Here is an 18540-nt window from a genome sequence, read left to right on the forward strand (position 1 = left end):
TTGAAATAAGATAAATAATTTAATACATGCAGATACATAGAGAAAAGGAAAGCCAGTATTTTTGTAATTCCTTGCTTATTTATTTAATTATGTGTGGATGCATTTATTGATTTATTATTATGGCAGGTTTGGTCCTCCATATGGAGCAAAACATTTGACATTTCTTTCAGGAGCCTACTCACTTTAAACCCAACTTGTTGTGTTATTTCTAAAACACAGAAAATAACCAAACAAAAATGACCCAGTAGCTGTGAACAATCTATTGGGTTGGGAAAATAACCCACCGTTGTTATGTTGTGTAGACCCTCCCACAGTTCAGAACCTTACCGGATTATAACAGCCTGCTGATTAAGTCACGCAGATGGTATTAAAACACGTCAGTCAGAGGGTTCAATACTAGGTAACAGTCGTTCCTTCGGCTCATTATTTTCACCCACGATACTATCGCTTATCTCTCCGGACGACACTCGTTATATACGTGATAGGGAGTCATCCGTTTTACCGGACACCGCTGGACACTCTCTACACACAGACACAGGTAGGCTAAGCACGTACGGCCGTGTGTGTTCATTTTGCTTTCATTTTTTTTGTTGCAACTCAAGTTTATATAATTGATTGATATTCGGATTTGGGAGAATGCAGAGAAGTTGATGCGCTCTAGGCGAGCTGCTACTCTATTGTTTGAGTAACTCTTTTCACAAGTCAGGGACCAGGAGAAACACATAGGAGAGACATGGTATGGCCTTAGGGGGTGTTATAGGGATGTTATGGGGGTGGTATAGGGGTGTTCGGGGGTTATTATATGGGTGTTATAGGGGTGTTACAGGGGTGTTGTTATAGGGGTGGTATATGGGTATCATTATAGGGGTGTTATATGGGTATCATTATAGGGGTGTTATAGGGGGTTATTATAGGGGTGTTATAGGGGTATTATTATAGGGGTATTATATGAGTGTTATAGGAGTGTTATAGGGGTATTATAGGAGTGTTATAGGGGTATTATATGAGTGTTATAGGGGTGCTATAGGAGTGTTATTGGAGTGTTATAGGGGTGTTATATGAGTGTTATAGGGGTGTTATAGGAGTGTTATAGGGGTATTATAAGGGTGTTATAGGGCTGTTATAGGGGTATTATAGAGGTGTTATAGGTGTGTTATAGGGGTGTTATAGGGGTATTATAGGGGCAATATAGGGGTGTTATAGGAGTGTTATAAGGGGTTATTATAGGGGTGGTATAGGGGGTTATTATAGGGGCGTTATAGGGGTATTATTATAGGGTGTTATAGGGGTATTATAGGGGTGTTATAGGGATATTATTATAGGGTGTTATATGAGTGTTATAGGGGTGTTATAGGGGTATTATTATAGGGTGGTATAGGGGTGTTATAGGGGTATTATAGGGGCGTTATAGGGGTGCTATAGGAGTGTTATCGGAGTGTTATATGGGTGTAATAGGAGTGTTATAGGAGTGTTATAGGGTATTATAGGGGTATTATAGGGGTGTTATAGTAGTGTTATAGGGGTTATTATAGGGGTGTTATAGGGGTATTATTATAGGGTGTTATATGAGTGTTATAGGGTGCTATAGGAGTGTTATAGGGTATTATAGGAGTGTTATAGGGGGTTAATATAGGGGTGCTATAGGAGTGTTATAGGGGTATTATAGGAGTGTTATAGGGGTACTATTATAGGGGTGTTATATGAGTGTTATAGGGGTGCTATAGGAGTGTTATCGGAGTGTTATAGGGGTATTATAGGGGTATTATAGGGGTGTTATAGGGGTGTTATAGGAGTGTTATAGGGGGTTATTATAGGGGTGTTATAGGGGTATTATTATAGGGGTGTTATATGAGTGTTATAGGAGTGTTACAGGGGTGTTATAGGAGTGTTATAGGGGGTGTTCAGAAGACGGTGTTCAGTAGGACCTCAGGGCACTATGAGAACCTCATCATGCCGTACGGGTTGATGAATGCTCCATCAGTCTTCCAAGCCTTTGTAGACAAGATTTTCAGGGACCTGCACGGGCAGGGTGTAGTGGTGTATATTGATGACTCCAGGGCTTTCCCCGAGAGGCATTAGATGAGGGCGGAAACCCTTTCACGGCCCAAAGGAGCTGGGTGGACGGTGGCCAGGTATAATTCCAACTGAAGCAGGAAACCCTGGCAGTGAGCAGCCATCATACTCTCTTTCTCATTGACTCTCCTGCGTTTCCCGTGGTGCTAGGCCTACCCTGGTTAGCTTGTCACTGTTTCATGACAACGGAGGGCTTTCACGGGGTGGTCGCAAGAGTGCTCAGGGAGGTGTTTAGGGGTTTCCGTAGGTGCTACTACGGTGGAAAGCCCAGACCAGGTCTCCACCGTGCTATATGCGCCGAGCATGTGTTCCTGGTGCGCAAGGTGTTTGGTCGACTGTTGGAGCATGAACTGTACGTCAAGGCTGAGAAATGCCTGTTCTTCCAGCAGTCCGTCTCCTTCCCAGGGTACCGCATTTCCACATCAGGGGTGGAGATGGAAAATGACCGCATCTCAGCCGTGCATAATTGGCCGACTCCCACCATGGTAAAGGAGGTGCAGCGGTTTCTAGCGTTTGCCAACTACTACCGGAGGTTTGTCCGGGGCTTTGGTCAGGTAGCAGCTCCCATTACCTCACTGCTGAAGGGGGTACCGGTGCAACTGCAGTGGACAGCTGAGGTGGACAGGGCTTTCAGTCACATGAGGTTTACCTTGGCTCCCATGCTGGCCCATCCGGATCCCTCTTTGGCATTCATAGTGGAGGTGGATGCGTCCGAAGCTGGGATAGGAGCTGTGCTCTCTCAGCGCTCGGATACGCCAACAAAGCTCCGCCCCTGTGCCTTCTTCTCGAGGAAGCTCAGCCCGGCGGAGCGAAACTATGACGTGGGGGACTGGGAGCTGTTGGCTGTCGTCAAGGCTTTGAAGGCGTGGAGACATTGTAGGGTCTATTGAGTAGGCGAGTGGGCTCCAGTAGACCCTCCAGTGTCCCTCTGGGCGTCTGTACGTTCCGTCTGCTGTTTGTGACCGGCTGATCTATTGGGCCCACACGTCACCCTCCTCTGGTCATCCAGGCATCGGTCGGACGGTGCGCTGTCTGAGTGGGAAGTACTGGTGGCCCACTTTGGCTAAGGACGTGAGGCTTTATGTTTCCTCCTGCTCGGTGTGCACTCAGTGTAAGGCTCCTAGGCACCTTCCCAGAGGTAAGTTACACCCTTTACCTGTTCCACAACGGCCTTGGTTGCACCTGTTGGTGGACTTCCTTACCAATCTACGTCAAATCAAATCAAATGTATTTATAAAGCCCTTCTTACATCAGCTGATATCTCAAAGGGCTGTACAGAAACCCAGCCTAAAACCCCAAACAGCAAGCAATGCAGGTGTAGAAGCACAGTGGCTAGGAAAAACTCCCTAGAAAGGCCGGAACCTAAGAAGAAACCTAGAGAGGAACCAGGCTATGAGGGGTGGCCAGTCCACTTCTGGCTTTGCCGGGTGGAGATTATAACAGAACATGGCCAAGATGTTCAAATGTTCATGAATGACCAGCATGGTCAAATAATAATAATCACAGTAGTTGTCGAGGGTGCAACAAGTCAGCACCTCAGGAGTAAATGTCAGTTGGCTTTTCATAGCCGATCATTAAGAGTATCTCTACCGCTCCTGCTGTCTCTAGAGAGTTGAAAACAGCAGGTCTGGGACAGGTAGCACATCCAATGAACAGGTCAGGGTTCCAGCAGGCAGAACAGTTGAAACTGGAGCAGCAGCATGGCCAGGTGGACTGGGGACAGCAAGGAGTCATCATGCCAGGTAGTCCTGAGGCATGGTCCTAGGGCTCAGGTCTTCTGAGAGAGAGAAAGAAAGAAAGAGAGAAAGAGAGAATTAGAGAGAGCATACTTAAATTCACACAGGACACCGGATAAGACAGGAGAAGTACTCCAGATAGAACAGACTGACCCTAGCCCCCGACACATAAACTACTGCAGCATAAATACCAGTGGCTGAGACAGGAGGGGTCAGGAGACACTGTGGCCCCATCCGATGATACTCCCGGACAGGGCCAAATAGGGAGGATATAACCCCACCCACTTTGCCAAAGCACAGCCCCCACACCACTAGAGGGATATCTTCAACCACCAACTTACCATCCTGAGACAAGGCCGAGTATAGCCCACAAAGATCTCCGCCACGGCACAACCCAAGGGGGGGCACCAACCCAGACAGAAAGATCAACTCAACCCACTCAAGTGACGCACCCCTCCTAGGGACGGCATGGAAGAGCACCAGTAAGCCAGTGACTCAGCCCTTGTAATAGGGTCAGAGGCAGAGATTCCCAGTGGAGAGAGGGGAACCGGCCAGGCAGAGACAGCAAGGGCGGTTCGTTGCTCCAGAGCCTTTCTGTCCACCTTCACACTCCCGGGCCAGACTACACTCAATCATATGACCTACTGAATAGATAGGCAGTCTTCAGTAAAGACTTAAAGGTTGAGACTGAGTCTGCGTCTCTCACATGGGTAGGCAGACCATTCCATAAAAATGGAGGTCTATAGAAGAAAGCCCTGCCTCCAGCTGTTTGCTTAGATATTCTTGGATAATTAGGAGGCCTGCGTCTTGTGACCGTAGCGTACGTGTAGGTATGTACAGCAGGACCAAATCAGAGAGATAGGTAGGAGCAAGCCCATGTAATGCTTTGTAGGTTATCAGTAAAACTTTGAAATCAGCCCTTGCCTTAACTGGAAGCCAGTGTAGGGAGGCTAGCACTGGAGTAATATGATCACATTTTTTGGGTTCTAGTCAGGATTCTAGCAGCCGTGTTTAGCACTAACTGAAGTTTATTTGGTGCTTTATCCGGCTAGCCGGAAAGTAGAGCATTGAAGTAGTCTAACCTAGAATTAACAAAAGCATGGATTTTTGGACAGAAAGTTTCTGATTTTTGCAATGTCACGAAGATGGATAAAAGCTGTCCTTGAAACAGTCTTGATATGTTTGTCAAAAGAGAGATCAGGGTCCAGAGTAACGCCGAGGTCCTTAACAGTTTTATTTGTGACGACTGTACAACCATCAAGATTAATTATCAGATTCAACAGCGGATCTCTTTGTTTCTTGGGACCTAGAACAAGCATCTGTTTTGTCCGAGTTTAAAATTAGAATGTTTTCAGCCATCCACTTCCTTATGTCTGAAACACAGGCTTCTAGCGAGGGCAATTTTGGGGCTTCACCATGTTACATTGAAATGTACAGCTGTGTGTCATCCGTATAGCAGTGAAAGTTAACATTATGTTTTCGAATGACATCCCCAAGAGGTAAAATATATAGTGAAAACAATAGTGGTCCTAAAACAGTACCTTGAGGAACACCGAAATTTACTGTTGATTTGTCAGAGGACAAACCATTCACAGAGACAACCTGATATCTTTCCGACAGATAAGATCTAAACCAGGCCAGAACTTGTCCGTGTAGACCAATTTGGGTTTCCAATCTCTCCAGAAGAATGTGGTGATCGATGGTATCAAAAGCAGCACTAAGGTCTAGGAGCACGAGGACAGATGCAGAGCCTCGGTCTGACGCCATTAAAATGTTATTTACCACCTTCACAAGTGCAGTCTCAGTGCTATGATGGGGTCTAAACCAGACTGAAGCATTTCGTATACATTGTTTGTCTTCAGGAAGGCAGTGAGTTGCTGCGCAACAGCTTTTTCAAAAAAAATTGAGAGGAATGGAAGATTCGATTTAGGCTGATATTTTTTATATTTCCTGGTTCAAGGTTTGGCATTTTCAAGAGAGGCTTTATTACTGCCACTTTTAGTGAGTTTGGTACACATCCGGTGGATAGAGAGCGGTTTATTATGTTCAACATAGGAGGGCCAAGCACAGGAAGCAGCTCTTTCAGTAGTTTAGTTGGATTAGGGTCCAGTATGCAGCTTGACGGTTTAGAGGCCATGATTATTTTCATCATTGTGTCAAGAGATATGGTACTAAAACACTTGAGTGTCTCTTGATCCTAGGTCCTGGCAGAGTTGTGCAGACTCAGGACAACTGAGCTTTGGAGGAATACGCAGATTTAAAGAGGAGTCTGTAACTTGCTTTCTAATAATCATGATCTTTTCCTCAACTAAGTTCATGAATTTATTACTGTGAAAGCCATCCTCTCTTGGGGAAGGCTGCGGTTTAGTTATCTTTGCGACAGTATCAAAAATACATTTAGGATTGTTCTTATGATCGAGCAGCAGTGAGGGCTCTTCAACTGTACTGTCTTTCCAAGCTAGTCGGAAGACTTCTAGTTTGGTGTGGCGCCATTTCCGTTCCAATTTTCTGGAAGCTTGCTTCAGAGCTCAGGTATTTTCTGTATACCAGGGAGCTAGTTTCTTGTGACAAATGTTTTTCATTTTTAGGGGTGCAACTGCATCTAGGGTTTTGCGTAAGGTTAAATTGAGTTCCTCAGTTAGGTGGTTAACTGATTTCTGTCCTCTGACGTCCTTGGGTAGGCAGAGGGAGTCTGGAAGGGCACCAAGGAATCTTTGGGTTGTCTGAGAATTTAGAGCACGACTTTTGATGATCCTTGGTTGGGGTCTGAGCAAATTATTTGTTGCGATTGCAAACATAATAAAATGGTGGTCCAACAGTCCAGGATTATGAGGAAAAACATTAAGATCCACAACATTTATTCCATGGGACAAAACTAGGTCCAGAGTATGACTGTGACAGTGAGTGGGTCCAGAGACATGTTGGACAAAACCCACTGAGTCGATGATGGCTCCGAAAGCCTTTTGGAGTGGGTCTGTTGACTTTTCCACAGACAGGGGTGTTAAATGAGAATATTAAAATCACCAAAAAATATAATATTATCTGCTATGACTACAAGGTCCGATAGGACTTCAGGGAACTCAGTGAGGAATGCTGTACATGGCCCTAGATGCCTGTAAACAGTAGATATAAAAATTGATTGAGTAGGCTGCATAGATTTCATGACTAGAAGCTCAAAAGACAAAAACCTCTATTTTTTTAAATAAATTGTAATTTGCTATCGTAAATGTTAGCAACACCTCCACCTTTGCGGGATGCACGGGGGATATTGTCACTAGTGTAACCAGGAGATGAGGCCTCATTTAACACAGTAAATTCATCAGGCTTAAGCCATGTTTCAGTCAGGCCAATCACATCAAGATTATGATCAGTGATTAGTTCATTGACTTTAACTGCCTTTGAAGTGAGGGATCTAACATTAAGTAGCCCTATTTTGAGATGTGAGGTATCACGATCTCTTTCAATAATGGCAGGAATGGAGGAGGTCTTTATTCTAGTGAGACTGCTAAGGCGAACACCACCATGTTTAGTTTTGCCCAACCTGGGTCGAGGCAGAGACAAGGTCTCAATGGGGATAGCTGAGCTGACTACACTGACTGTGCTAGTGGCAGACTCCCCTAAGCTGGCAGGCTGGCTAACAGCCTGCTGCCTGGCCTGCACCCTATCTCATTGTGGAGCTAGAGGAGTTAGAGCCCTGTCTATGTTGATAGATGAGATGAGAGCACCCCTCCAGCTAGGATGGAGTCCGTCACTCCTCAGCAGGTCAGGCTTGGTCCTGTTTGTGGGTGAGTCCCAGAAAGAGGGCCAATTATCTATAAATTCTATATTTTGGGAGGGGCAGAAAACAGTTTTCAACCAGCTATTGAGTTGTGAGACTCTGCTGTAGATCTCATCACTCCCTCTGACTGGGAGAGGGCCAGAGACATTTACTCGATGCCGACACATCTTTCTAGCTGATTTACACGCAGAAGCTATGTTGCGCTTGGTGATCTCTGACTGTTTCATCCTAACATCGTTGGTGCCGACGTGGATAACAATATCCCTATACTCTCTACACTCGCAAGTTTTAGCTTTAGCCAGCACCATCTTCAGATTAGCCTTAACGTCGGTAGCCCTGCCCCCTGGTAAACAGTGTATGATCGCTGGATGATTCGTTTTAAGTCTAATACTGCGGGTAATGGAGTCGCCAATGACTAGGGTTTTCAATTTGTCAGAGCTAATGGTGGGAGGCTTCGGCGTCTCAGACCCCGTAACGGGAGGTGTAGAGACCAGAGAAGGCTCGGCCTCTGACTCCGACTCGCTGCTTAATGGGGAGAACTGGTTGAAAGTTTCTGTCTGCTGAATGAGCGACACCGGTTGAGCATTCCTACAGCATTTCCCTCTAGAAGCCATGAGAAAGTTGCCCGGCTGCGGGGACCGCGCAAGCGGATTTATACTAGCGTTACTATCTGTACTTACTGGTGGCACAGACGCTGTTTAATCCTTTCCTACACTGAAATTACCCTTGCCTAACGATTGCGTCTGAAACTGGGCTGGCTTGTAGCACAGCTATCCTCGCCTTAAGGCGATCGTTCTCCTGTATATTATGAGTACAGTGACTGCAATTAGAAGGCATCATGTTAATGTTACTACTTAGCTTCGGCCGGTGGAGGTCCTGACGAACCACGTCCAGATAAAGCATCATGTTAATGTTACTACTTAGCTTCGGTTGTTGGAGGTCCTGACGAACCACGTCCAGATAAAGCATCATGTTAATGTTACTACTGGTCGGCTGTTGGAGTTAATGTACTGGTTGGCTGGTGGAGGTCCTGAACCACGTCCAGATAAAGCATCATGTTAATGTTACTACTTAGCTTCGGTTGTTGGAGGTCCTGACGAACCATGTCCAGATAAAGCATCATGTTAATGTTACTACTGGTTGGCTGGTGGAGGTCCTGGAGAACCACGTCCAGATAAAGCATCATGTTAATGTTACTACTGGTTGGCTGGTGGAGGTCCTGTAGAACCACGTCCAGATAAAGCATCATGTTAATGTTACTACTTATCTTTGGCTGTTGGAGGTCCTGTAGAACCACGTCCAGATAAAGCATCATGTTGATGTTACTACTGGTTGGCTGTTGGAGGTCCTGTAGAACCACGTCCAGATAAAGCATCATGTTGATGTTACTACTGGTTGGCTGTTGGAGGTCCTGTAGAACCACGTCCAGATAAAGCGTCCTGAGTGAAAAAGTTTAATGAAAAAAAGTTGAGTGAGGGAAAAACTACAAATATAAACGGTGATTAAAAAGTAAAAACTGTAAAGTTGTCAGGTAGCAAAGTAAAGTTGGCAACAAAATGCAAAGCAACACGTTAACAAGTCTCCCTCACAGGGTAACACCACGATCCTGGTCGTTGTGGACCGTTTCTCTAAGTCCTGCCGTCTCCTCCCGCTGCCCGGTCTCCCTACGGCCCCACAGACTGCAGAGGCCTTGTTTACACACGTCTTCTGGCAATACGGGGTGCCTCTCCCCCTTCCAGTGCATATTGGGGTATCAGCCGGTTCTGGCTCCTTGGCATCAGAGTCAGACCGAGGCTCCTGCGGTGGACGACTGGTTCCGGCGCCCAGAGGAAACATGTGACGCCGCCCATGTTCACCTTCAGCGTGCCGTGCTGAGCCAGAAAGCCGGTGCAGACCATCACCGCAGTGAGGCCCCAGTGTTAGCACCAGGGGATCGGGTCTGGCTTTCGACCCGAAACCTGCCCCTTCGCCAGCCCTGCCGGAAGCTGGGTCTGCAGTTTGTGGGGCCGTTGTGGGGTTTGTGGGTTCACCCAGTTCTGTTCTCCTGCTTTGGACTTCTCTGCCACCAGTTACGCTCCCCTTACAGTTTCATATCTCTGGTGTTTGTATAATATCTCTGGTGTGTGTATAATATCTCTCCTGTGTGTATAATATCTCTCCTGTGTGTATAATATCTCTGGTGAGTGTATAATATCTCTGGTGTGTGTATAATATCTCTGGTGAGTGTATAATATCTCTGGTGTGTGTATAATATCTCTGGTGTGTGTATAATATCTCTCCTGTGTGTATAATATCCCTGGTGTGTGTATAATATCTCTGGTGAGCGTGTAATGTCTCTGGTGTGTGTATAATATCTCTCCTGTGTGTGTATAATATCTCTCCTGTGTGTATAATATCTCTGGTGTGTGTATAATATCTCTGGTGTGTGTATAATATCTCTGGTGTGTGTATAATATCTCTGGTGTGTTCTCTGGTGTGTGTATAATATCTCTGGTGTGTGTATAATATCTCTGGTGTGTGTATAATATCTCTGGTGTGTGTATATTATCTCTGGTGTGTGTATAATATCTCTCCTGTGTGTATAATATCCCTGGTGTGTGTATAATATCTCTGGTGAGCGTGTAATGTCTCTGGTGTGTGTATAATATCTCTCCTGTGTGTGTATAATATCTCTCCTGTGTGTATAATATCTCTCCTGTGTGTATAATATCTCTGGTGTGTGTATAATATCTCTGGTGTGTGTATAATATCTCTGGTGTGTGTATAATATCTCTGGTGTGTGTATAATATCTCTGGTGTGTGTATAATATCTCTGGTGTGTGTATAATATCTCTGGTGTGTTCTCTGGTGTGTGTATAATATCTCTGGTGTGTGTATAATATCTCTGGTGTGTGTATATTATCTCTGGTGTGTGTATAATATCTCTCCTGTGTGTATAATATCCCTGGTGTGTGTATAATATCTCTGGTGAGCGTGTAATATCCCTGGTGTGTGTATAATATCTCTGGTGTGTGTATAATATCTCTGGTGTGTGTATATTATCTCTGGTGTGTGTATAATATCTCTCCTGTGTGTATAATATCTCTGGTGTGTGTATAATATCTCTGGTGTGTGTATAATATCTCTGGTGTGTTTATAATATCTCTGGTGTGTGTATAATATCTCTGGTGTGTGTATAATATCTCTGGTGTGTTCTCTGGTGTGTGTATAATATCTCTGGTGTGTGTATAATATCTCTGGTGTGTTCTCTGGTGTGTTCTCTGGTGTGTGTATAATATCTCTGGTGTGTTCTCTGGTGTGTGTATAATATCTCTGGTGTGTGTATAATATCTCTGGTGTGTGTATAATATCTCTGGTGTGTTCTCTGGTGTGTGTATAATATATCTGGTGTGTGTATAATATCTCTGGTGTGTTCTCTGGTGTATGTATAATATCTCTGGTGTGTGTATAATATATCTGGTGTGTGAATAATATCTCTGGTGTGTGTATAATATCTCTGGTGTGTGTGTTTACAGGTGAGAAAATGAGTACCATAAAGTGCAGAGCAGGAAGAGGAGGAGAAGGAGGAGGAGGAGAAGGAGGAGGAGAAGGAGGAGGAATTGGCAAACTCAGGTTATATACCTCTACTGTGATTATACACCTCTACTGTGATTATACACCTCTACTGTGATTATATACTTCTACTGTGATTATATACCTCTACTGTGATTATATACCTCTACTGTGATTATACACCTCTACTGTGATTATACACCTCTACTGTGATTATACACCTCTACTGTGATTATACACCTCTACTGTGATTATACACCTCTACTGTGAATATACACCTCTACTGTGATTATATACCTCTACTGTGATTATATACCTCTACTGTGTATATATACCTCTACTGTGATTATATACCTCTACTGTGATTATATACCTCTACTGTGATTATATACTTCTACTGTGATTATATACCTCTACTGTGATTATATACCTCTACTGTGATTATATACCTCTACTGTGATTATATACCTCTACTGTGATTATATACTTCTACTGTGATTATATACCTCTACTGTGATTATATACTTCTACTGTGTATATATACCTCTACTGTGATTATATACCTCTACTGTGATTATATACCTCTACTGTGATTATATACCTCTACTGTGATTATATACCTCTACTGTGATTATATACCTCTACTGTGATTATACACCTCTACTGTGTATATATACCTCTACTGTGATTATACACCTCTACTGTGAATATATACCTCTACTGTGAATATATACCTCTACTGTGATTATATACCTCTACTGTGATTATATACCTCTACTGTGATTATATACCTCTACTGTGATTATATACCTCTACTGTGAATATACACCTCTACTGTGATTATACACCTCTACTGTGATTATATACCTCTACTGTGATTATATACCTCTACTGTGATTATATACTTCTACTGTGTATATATACCTCTACTGTGATTATACACCTCTACTGTGAATATATACCTCTACTGTGATTATATACCTCTACTGTGATTATATACCTCTACTGTGATTATATACCTCTACTGTGATTATATACCTCTACTGTGATTATATACCTCTACTGTGATTATATACTTCTACTGTGATATATACCTCTACTGTGATTATACACCTCTACTGTGAATATATACCTCTACTGTGATTATATACCTCTACTGTGATTATATACCTCTACTGTGATTATATACTTCTACTGTGTATATATACCTCTACTGTGATTATATACCTCTACTGTGATTATATACCTCTACTGTGATTATATACCTCTACTGTGATTATATACCTCTACTGTGATTATATACTTCTACTGTGTATATATACCTCTACTGTGATTATATACCTCTACTGTGAATATATACCTCTACTGTGATTATATACCTCTACTGTGATTATACACCTCTACTGTGAATATATACCTCTACTGTGATATATACCTCTACTGTGATTATACACCTCTACTGTGAATATATACCTCTACTGTGATTATATACTTCTACTGTGTATATATACCTCTACTGTGATTATACACCTCTACTGTGAATATATACCTCTACTGTGATTATATCTACTGTGATTATATACCTCTACTGTGATTATATACTTCTACTGTGTATATATACCTCTACTGTGATTATACACCTCTACTGTGATTATATACCTCTACTGTGATTATATAGCTCTACTGTGATTATATACCTCTACTGTGATTATATACTTCTACTGTGTATATATACCTCTACTGTGATTATACACCTCTACTGTGAATATATACCTCTACTGTGTATATATACCTCTACTGTGATTATATACCTCTACTGTGATTATATACCTCTACTGTGATTATATACCTCTACTGTGATTATATACCTCTACTGTGTATATATACCTCTACATGTATAACACAGTTGACCTGCATCCCAGTAATTGCTTTTTGCATCCCTGTCTGTTTTAAATACATAGCTTCACATAGTTTTGTTTTTATTTACACATGGGAACCCTTCTCTGCATGGCCTTTCTCAGCTGACTAGCATCACATTCTGTTCATTTACTATCTATTTCTCTTCCCTGTCTTGTTTTGTTGATTTTTACACATAGAAACCTTTCATTCATGGCCTTTCTCAGCTGACTAGCTTTTGATGGGAAGTCTCTCCCATCAAAGAGACAAAACAATCTCCTCGCTAAGCTCACATCGGCTGCTGCTCTCTCTCTCTGTCTCTCTCTCTCTCTCTCTCTCTCTCTCTCTCTCTCTCTCTCTCTCTCTCTCTCTCTCTCTCTCTCTCTCTCTATCAAAGAGCAACGCTCTGGTGTATCTGGAAGCCCCCGCGAACCACCAGTCTAATAGACCTGATTTAGAGTTGCCCAACCTCCTCCCTCTGGAAGGAGCTTAAAGGTGTATGGCAAATGGAACCTTCAGAATACAGAATGTTAAGATGGTTTAGTTCTACCAGAGTTCTGTAACAATCCGTTATAGTACGTAATCAACCCCTCATCAACCTCTGACCAGAGCAGATCAGAGAAGGTAAAGAATGTGTGTTTAACAGTCTGCATGTGACTGTGTTACACACAGAGCGGGGAGGGTAGAGTGGGAGGTAGAGCGGGGGGGAAGAAAAAGACAGGAGAGGTAGAACTGGGGAAGGAGGGGTAGAGGAGAGGTAGAGCTGGGAAAGGAGGGGTACAGGAGAGGTAGAGCTGGGGAAAGAGGGAGAGGTAGAGCTGGGAAAGGAGGGGTACAGGAGAGGTAGAGCTGGGGAAGGAGGGGTACAGAGGAGAGGTAGAGCTGGGAAAGGAGCAGGGGAGCTGGGACAGGGAGGTAGAGGAGAGGTGGGGAAGGAAAGAGCAGAGGTAGAGCTGGGAAAGGAGGGGGTAGAGGAGAGGTAGAGCTGGGAAAGGAGGGGTACAGGAGAGGTAGAGCTGGGAAAGGAGGGGTACAGGAGAGGTAGAGCTGGGGAAGGAGAGGAGAGGTAGAGGAGAGGTAGAGCTGGGGAAGGAGGGAGGTAGAGCTGGGGAAGGAGGGGAGGAGAGGTAGAGCTAGAGCTGGGGAAAGGAGGAGGGTAGCAGGAGAGGTAGAGGAGAGGTAGAGCTGGGGAAGGAGGGGTAGAGGAGAGATAGAGCTGGGGAAGGAGGGGTACAGGAGAGGTAGAGGAGAGGTAGAGCTGGGAAGGAGGGGTACAGGAGAGGTAGAGCTGGGAAAGGAGGGGTAGAGGAGAGGTAGAGGAGAGGTAGAGCTGGGAAAGGAGGGGTACAGGAGAGGTAGAGCTGGGAAAGGAGGGGTACAGGAGAGGTAGAGGAGAGGTAGAGCTACAGGAGAGGTAGAGCTGGGAAAGGAGGGGGGGGTAGAGCAGAGGTAGAGCTGGGAAAGGAGGGGTACAGGAGAGGTAGAGCTGGGAAAGGAGGGGTACAGGAGAGCTGGGGAAGGACTGGGGGGACGGTTGGAGGAGAGGTAGAGCTGGGGAAGGAGGGGTAGAGCAGAGGTAGAGCTGGGAAATTAGGGATACAGGAGAGGTAGAGCTGGGGAAGGAGGGGTAGAGGAGAGGTAGAGGAGAGGTAGATTTGGGGAAGGATGGGTACAGGAGAGGTAGAGCTGGGGAAGGAGGGGCAGAGGAGAGGTAGAGGAGAGGTAGAGCTGGGGAAGGAGGGGTAGAGGAGAGGTAGAGCTGGGGAAGGAGGGGTACAGGAGAGGTAGAGGAGAGGTAGAGCTGGGGAAGGAGGGGTAGAGGAGAGATAGAGCTGGGGAAGGAGGGGTACAGGAGAGGTAGAGGAGAGGTAGAGCTGGGGAAGGAGGGGTAGAAGAGAGGTAGAGCTGGGGAAGGAGGGGTAGAGGAGAGGTAGAGCTGGGGAAAGGAGAGGGGGTAGAGCTGGGGAAGGAGGGGTAGAGGAGAGATAGAGCTGGGGAAGGAGGGGTAGAGGAGAGGTAGAGCTAGGGAAGGAGGGGTACAGGAGAGGAAGAGCTGGGGAAGGAGGGGTACAGGAGAGGTAGAGCTGGAGAAGGAGGGGTACAGGAGGGGTAGAGGAGAGGTAAATCTGGGGAAGGAGGGGTAGAGGAGAGGTAAAGCTGGGGAAGGAGGGGTAGAGGAGAGGTAGAGCTGGGGAAGGAGGGATAGAGGAGAGGTAGAGCTGGGGAAGGAGGGGTAGAGCTGGGGAAGGAGGGATACAGGAGGGATAGAGGAGAGGTAGAGCTGGGGAAAGAGGGGTAGAGGAGAGGTAGAGCTGGGGAAGGAAGGATAGAGGAGGGGTAGAGCTTGGGAAGGAGGGATAGAGGAGAGGTAGAGTTGGGGAAGAAGGGGTAGAGCTGGGGAAGGAGGGATACAGGAGGGATAGAGGAGAGGTAGAGCTGGGGAAAGAGGGGTAGAGGAGAGGTAGGGCTGGGGAAAGAGGGATAGAGGAGAGGTAGAGGAGAGGTAGAGCTGGGGAAGGAGGGGTAGAGGAGAGGTAGAGCTGGGGAAGGAGGGGTAGAGGAGAGGTAGAGCTGGGGAAGGAGGGATAGAGGAGAGGTAGAGGAGAGGTAGAGCTGGGGAAGGAAGGGTAGAGGAGAGGTAGAGGAGAGGTAGAGCTGGGGATTACAGAGAGATCCTTAGCTCTACAGGGTTAGGGGCACCACAGGGTTAGGGGCACCACATGGTTAGGGGCACCACAGGGTTAGGGGCACCACATGGTTAGGGGCACCACAGGGTTAGGAGCATCACAGGGTAAGGAGCACTACAGGGTTAGGAGCACCACATGGTTAGGGGCACCACAGGGTTAGGAGCATCACAGGGTAAGGAGCACTACAGGGTTAGGAGCACCACATGGTTAGGGGCACCACAGGGTTAGGAGCATCACAGGGTTAGGGGCACCACATGGTTAGGGGCACCACAGGGTTAGGGGCACCACATGGTTAGGGGCACCACAGGGTTAGGAGCATCACAGGGTAAGGAGCACTACAGGGTTAGGAGCACCACAGGGTTAGGAGCACTACATGGTTAGGAGCACCACATGGTTAGGAGCACTACAGGGTTAGGAGCACTACAGGGTTATGAGCACCACATGGTTAGGAGCACTACAGGGTTAGGAGCACCACATGGTTAGGAGCACTACAGGGTTAGGAGCACCACAGAGTTAGGAGCACTACAGGGTTAGGAGCACCACAGAGTTAGGAGCACCACAGAGTTAGGAGCACCACAGGGTTAGGAGCACCACAGGGTTAGGAGCACCACAGAGTTAGGAGCACCACAGGGTTAGGAGCACTACAGGGTTAGGAGCACTACAGGGTTAGGAGCACTACAGAGTTAGGAGCACCACAGGGTTAGGAGCACTACAGGGTTAGGAGCACTACAGGGTTAGGAGCACCACAGGGTTTGGGTTGTCACAGAGTTAGGAGCACTACAGGGTTAGGAGCACCACAGAGTTAGGAGCACCACAGGGTTAGGAGCACTACAGGGTTAGGAGCACCACAGGGTTTGGGTTGTCACAGAGGTCTGTCACATGCTTGGTCACAGATGTGTGTCTGTGTGTGTGTGTGTGTGTGTGTGTGTGTGTGTGTGTGTGTGTGTGTGTGTGTGTGTGTGTGTGTGTGTGTTAGTATGTAGGTGTGTGTGTCAGTGATTTGAGGTGGTGTGTGTGTGTGGGTGTGCGTGTCAGTGATTTGAGGTGGTGTGTGTGTGTGTGTGTTTGTGTGTTTGTGATTTGAGGTAGTTTGTGTGTGTGTTTGTGTGTTTGTGTGTTGGTGTGTTGGTTTGTTGGTGTGTGTTGGTGTGTTGGTGTGTGTGTTAGCAATTTGTGTTTGTGTGTTTTTGTGTTGGTGTGTGTTGGTGTTGGTGTGTGTGTTGGTGTGTTGGTGTGCGTGTTGGTGTGTGTGTGTGTGTTGATGTGTTGGTGTGTTGGCGTGCATGTTGGTGTGTTGGTTTGTGTGTTGGTGTGTTGGTGTGCGTGTGTGTTGGTGTGTGTGTGTGTTGGTGTGCGTGTTGGTGTGTGTGTTGATGTGTTGGTGTGTTGTGTGTGTGTGTGTGTGTTGGTGTGCGTGTTGGTGTGTGTGTGTGTTGGTGTGTTGGTGTGTGTGTGTGTGTTGGTGTGCGTGTTGGTGTGTGTGTGTGTTGATGTGTTGGTGTGTTGGTGTGTGTGTTGTGTGTTGTGTGTTGGTGTGTTGGTGTGCGTGTTGGTGTGTGTGTGTGTTGATGTGTTGGTGTGTTGGCGTGCATGTTGGTGTGTTGGTTTGTGTGTTGGTGTGTTGGTGTGCGTGTTGGTATGTGTGTGTGTGTGTGTGTGTGTGTGTGTGTGTGTGTGTTGGTGTGCATGTTGGTGTGCGTGTTGGTGTGTTGGTGTGTGTGTGTGTTGGTGTGCGTTTTGGTGTGTTGGTGTGTGTGTGTTGGTTTGTTGGTTGGTGTGTGTGTGTGTGTGTGTGTGTGTGTGTGTGTTTGTGTGTGTGTTAGTATGTAGGTGTGTGTGTCAGCATTTTGAGGTTGTGTGTGTATGTGCGTGTGTGTTAGCGATTTGAGATGGTGTGTGTGTGTGTGGGTGTGTGTGTTCGCAATTTGAGGTGGTGTCTGTGTTTGTGTGTGTGTTAGCGATTTGAGGTGGTGTGTGTTTGTTTGGGTTTGTGTTAGTGATTTGAGGTGGTGTGTGTGTTTGTGTGTTTGTGATTTGAGGTAGTTTGTGTGTGTGTTTGTTGGTGTGTGTTGGTGTGTTGGTGTGTTGGTGTGTGTGTTGGTGTGTTGGTGTGCGTGTTGGTGTGTGTGTGTGTTGATGTGTTGGTGTGCTGGTGTGCATGTTGGTGTGTTGGTTTGTGTGTTGGTGTGCGTGTTGGTGTGCATGTTGGTGTGTGTGTGTGTGTGTGTGTGTGGTGTGTGTGTGTTGGTGTGCGTGTTGGTGTGTTGGTGTGTGTGTGTTGGTGTGTTGGTGTTCGTGTTGGTGTGTTGGTGTGTGTGTGTGTTGGTGTGTTGGTGTTGGTGTGTGTGTGTGTTGGTTGGTGTGTGTGTGTTGGTGTGTTGGTTGGTGTGTGTGTGTTGGTGTGTTGGTATATGTGTGTATTGGTGTGTTGGTTGTGTGTGTGTGTGTTGGTGTGTTGGTGTTGGTGTGTTGGTGTGTGTGTTGGTGTGTTGGTGTTGTGTTGGTGTGTTGTGTGTGTGTGTGTGTTGGTGTGTTGGTGTTGGGTGTGTGTGTGTGTTGGTTGTGTGTGTGTGTATTGGTGTGTTGGTTGGTGTGTGTGTGTTGGTGTGTTGGTATATGTGTGTGTTGGTGTGTTGGTGTGTGTGTGTGTGTGTTGGTTGGTGTGTGTGTGTGTATTGGTGTGTTGGTGTGTGTGTGTGTGTGTTGGTGTGTTGGTGTGTTGGTGTTGGTGTGTGTGTGTTGGTTGTGTGTGTGTGTGTTGTTGTGTTGGTGTTGGTGTGTGTGTGTGTTGGGTGTGTGTGTGTGTATTGGTGTGTTG

At 46.0% G+C, this 18540-nt stretch overlaps 1 pseudogene; it reads left to right on the plus strand.

The window, feature by feature from the left end:
* The first annotated feature begins 332 nt into the window (after positions 1-332).
* The window catches only part of LOC112237039, a 74441-nt pseudogene continuing 56233 nt past the window's right edge, over positions 333-18540 (plus strand).

Source organism: Oncorhynchus tshawytscha, linkage group LG33 (genome assembly GCF_018296145.1).
Source record: "Oncorhynchus tshawytscha isolate Ot180627B linkage group LG33, Otsh_v2.0, whole genome shotgun sequence".
Classification (NCBI taxonomy): Eukaryota; Metazoa; Chordata; class Actinopteri; order Salmoniformes; family Salmonidae; genus Oncorhynchus; species Oncorhynchus tshawytscha.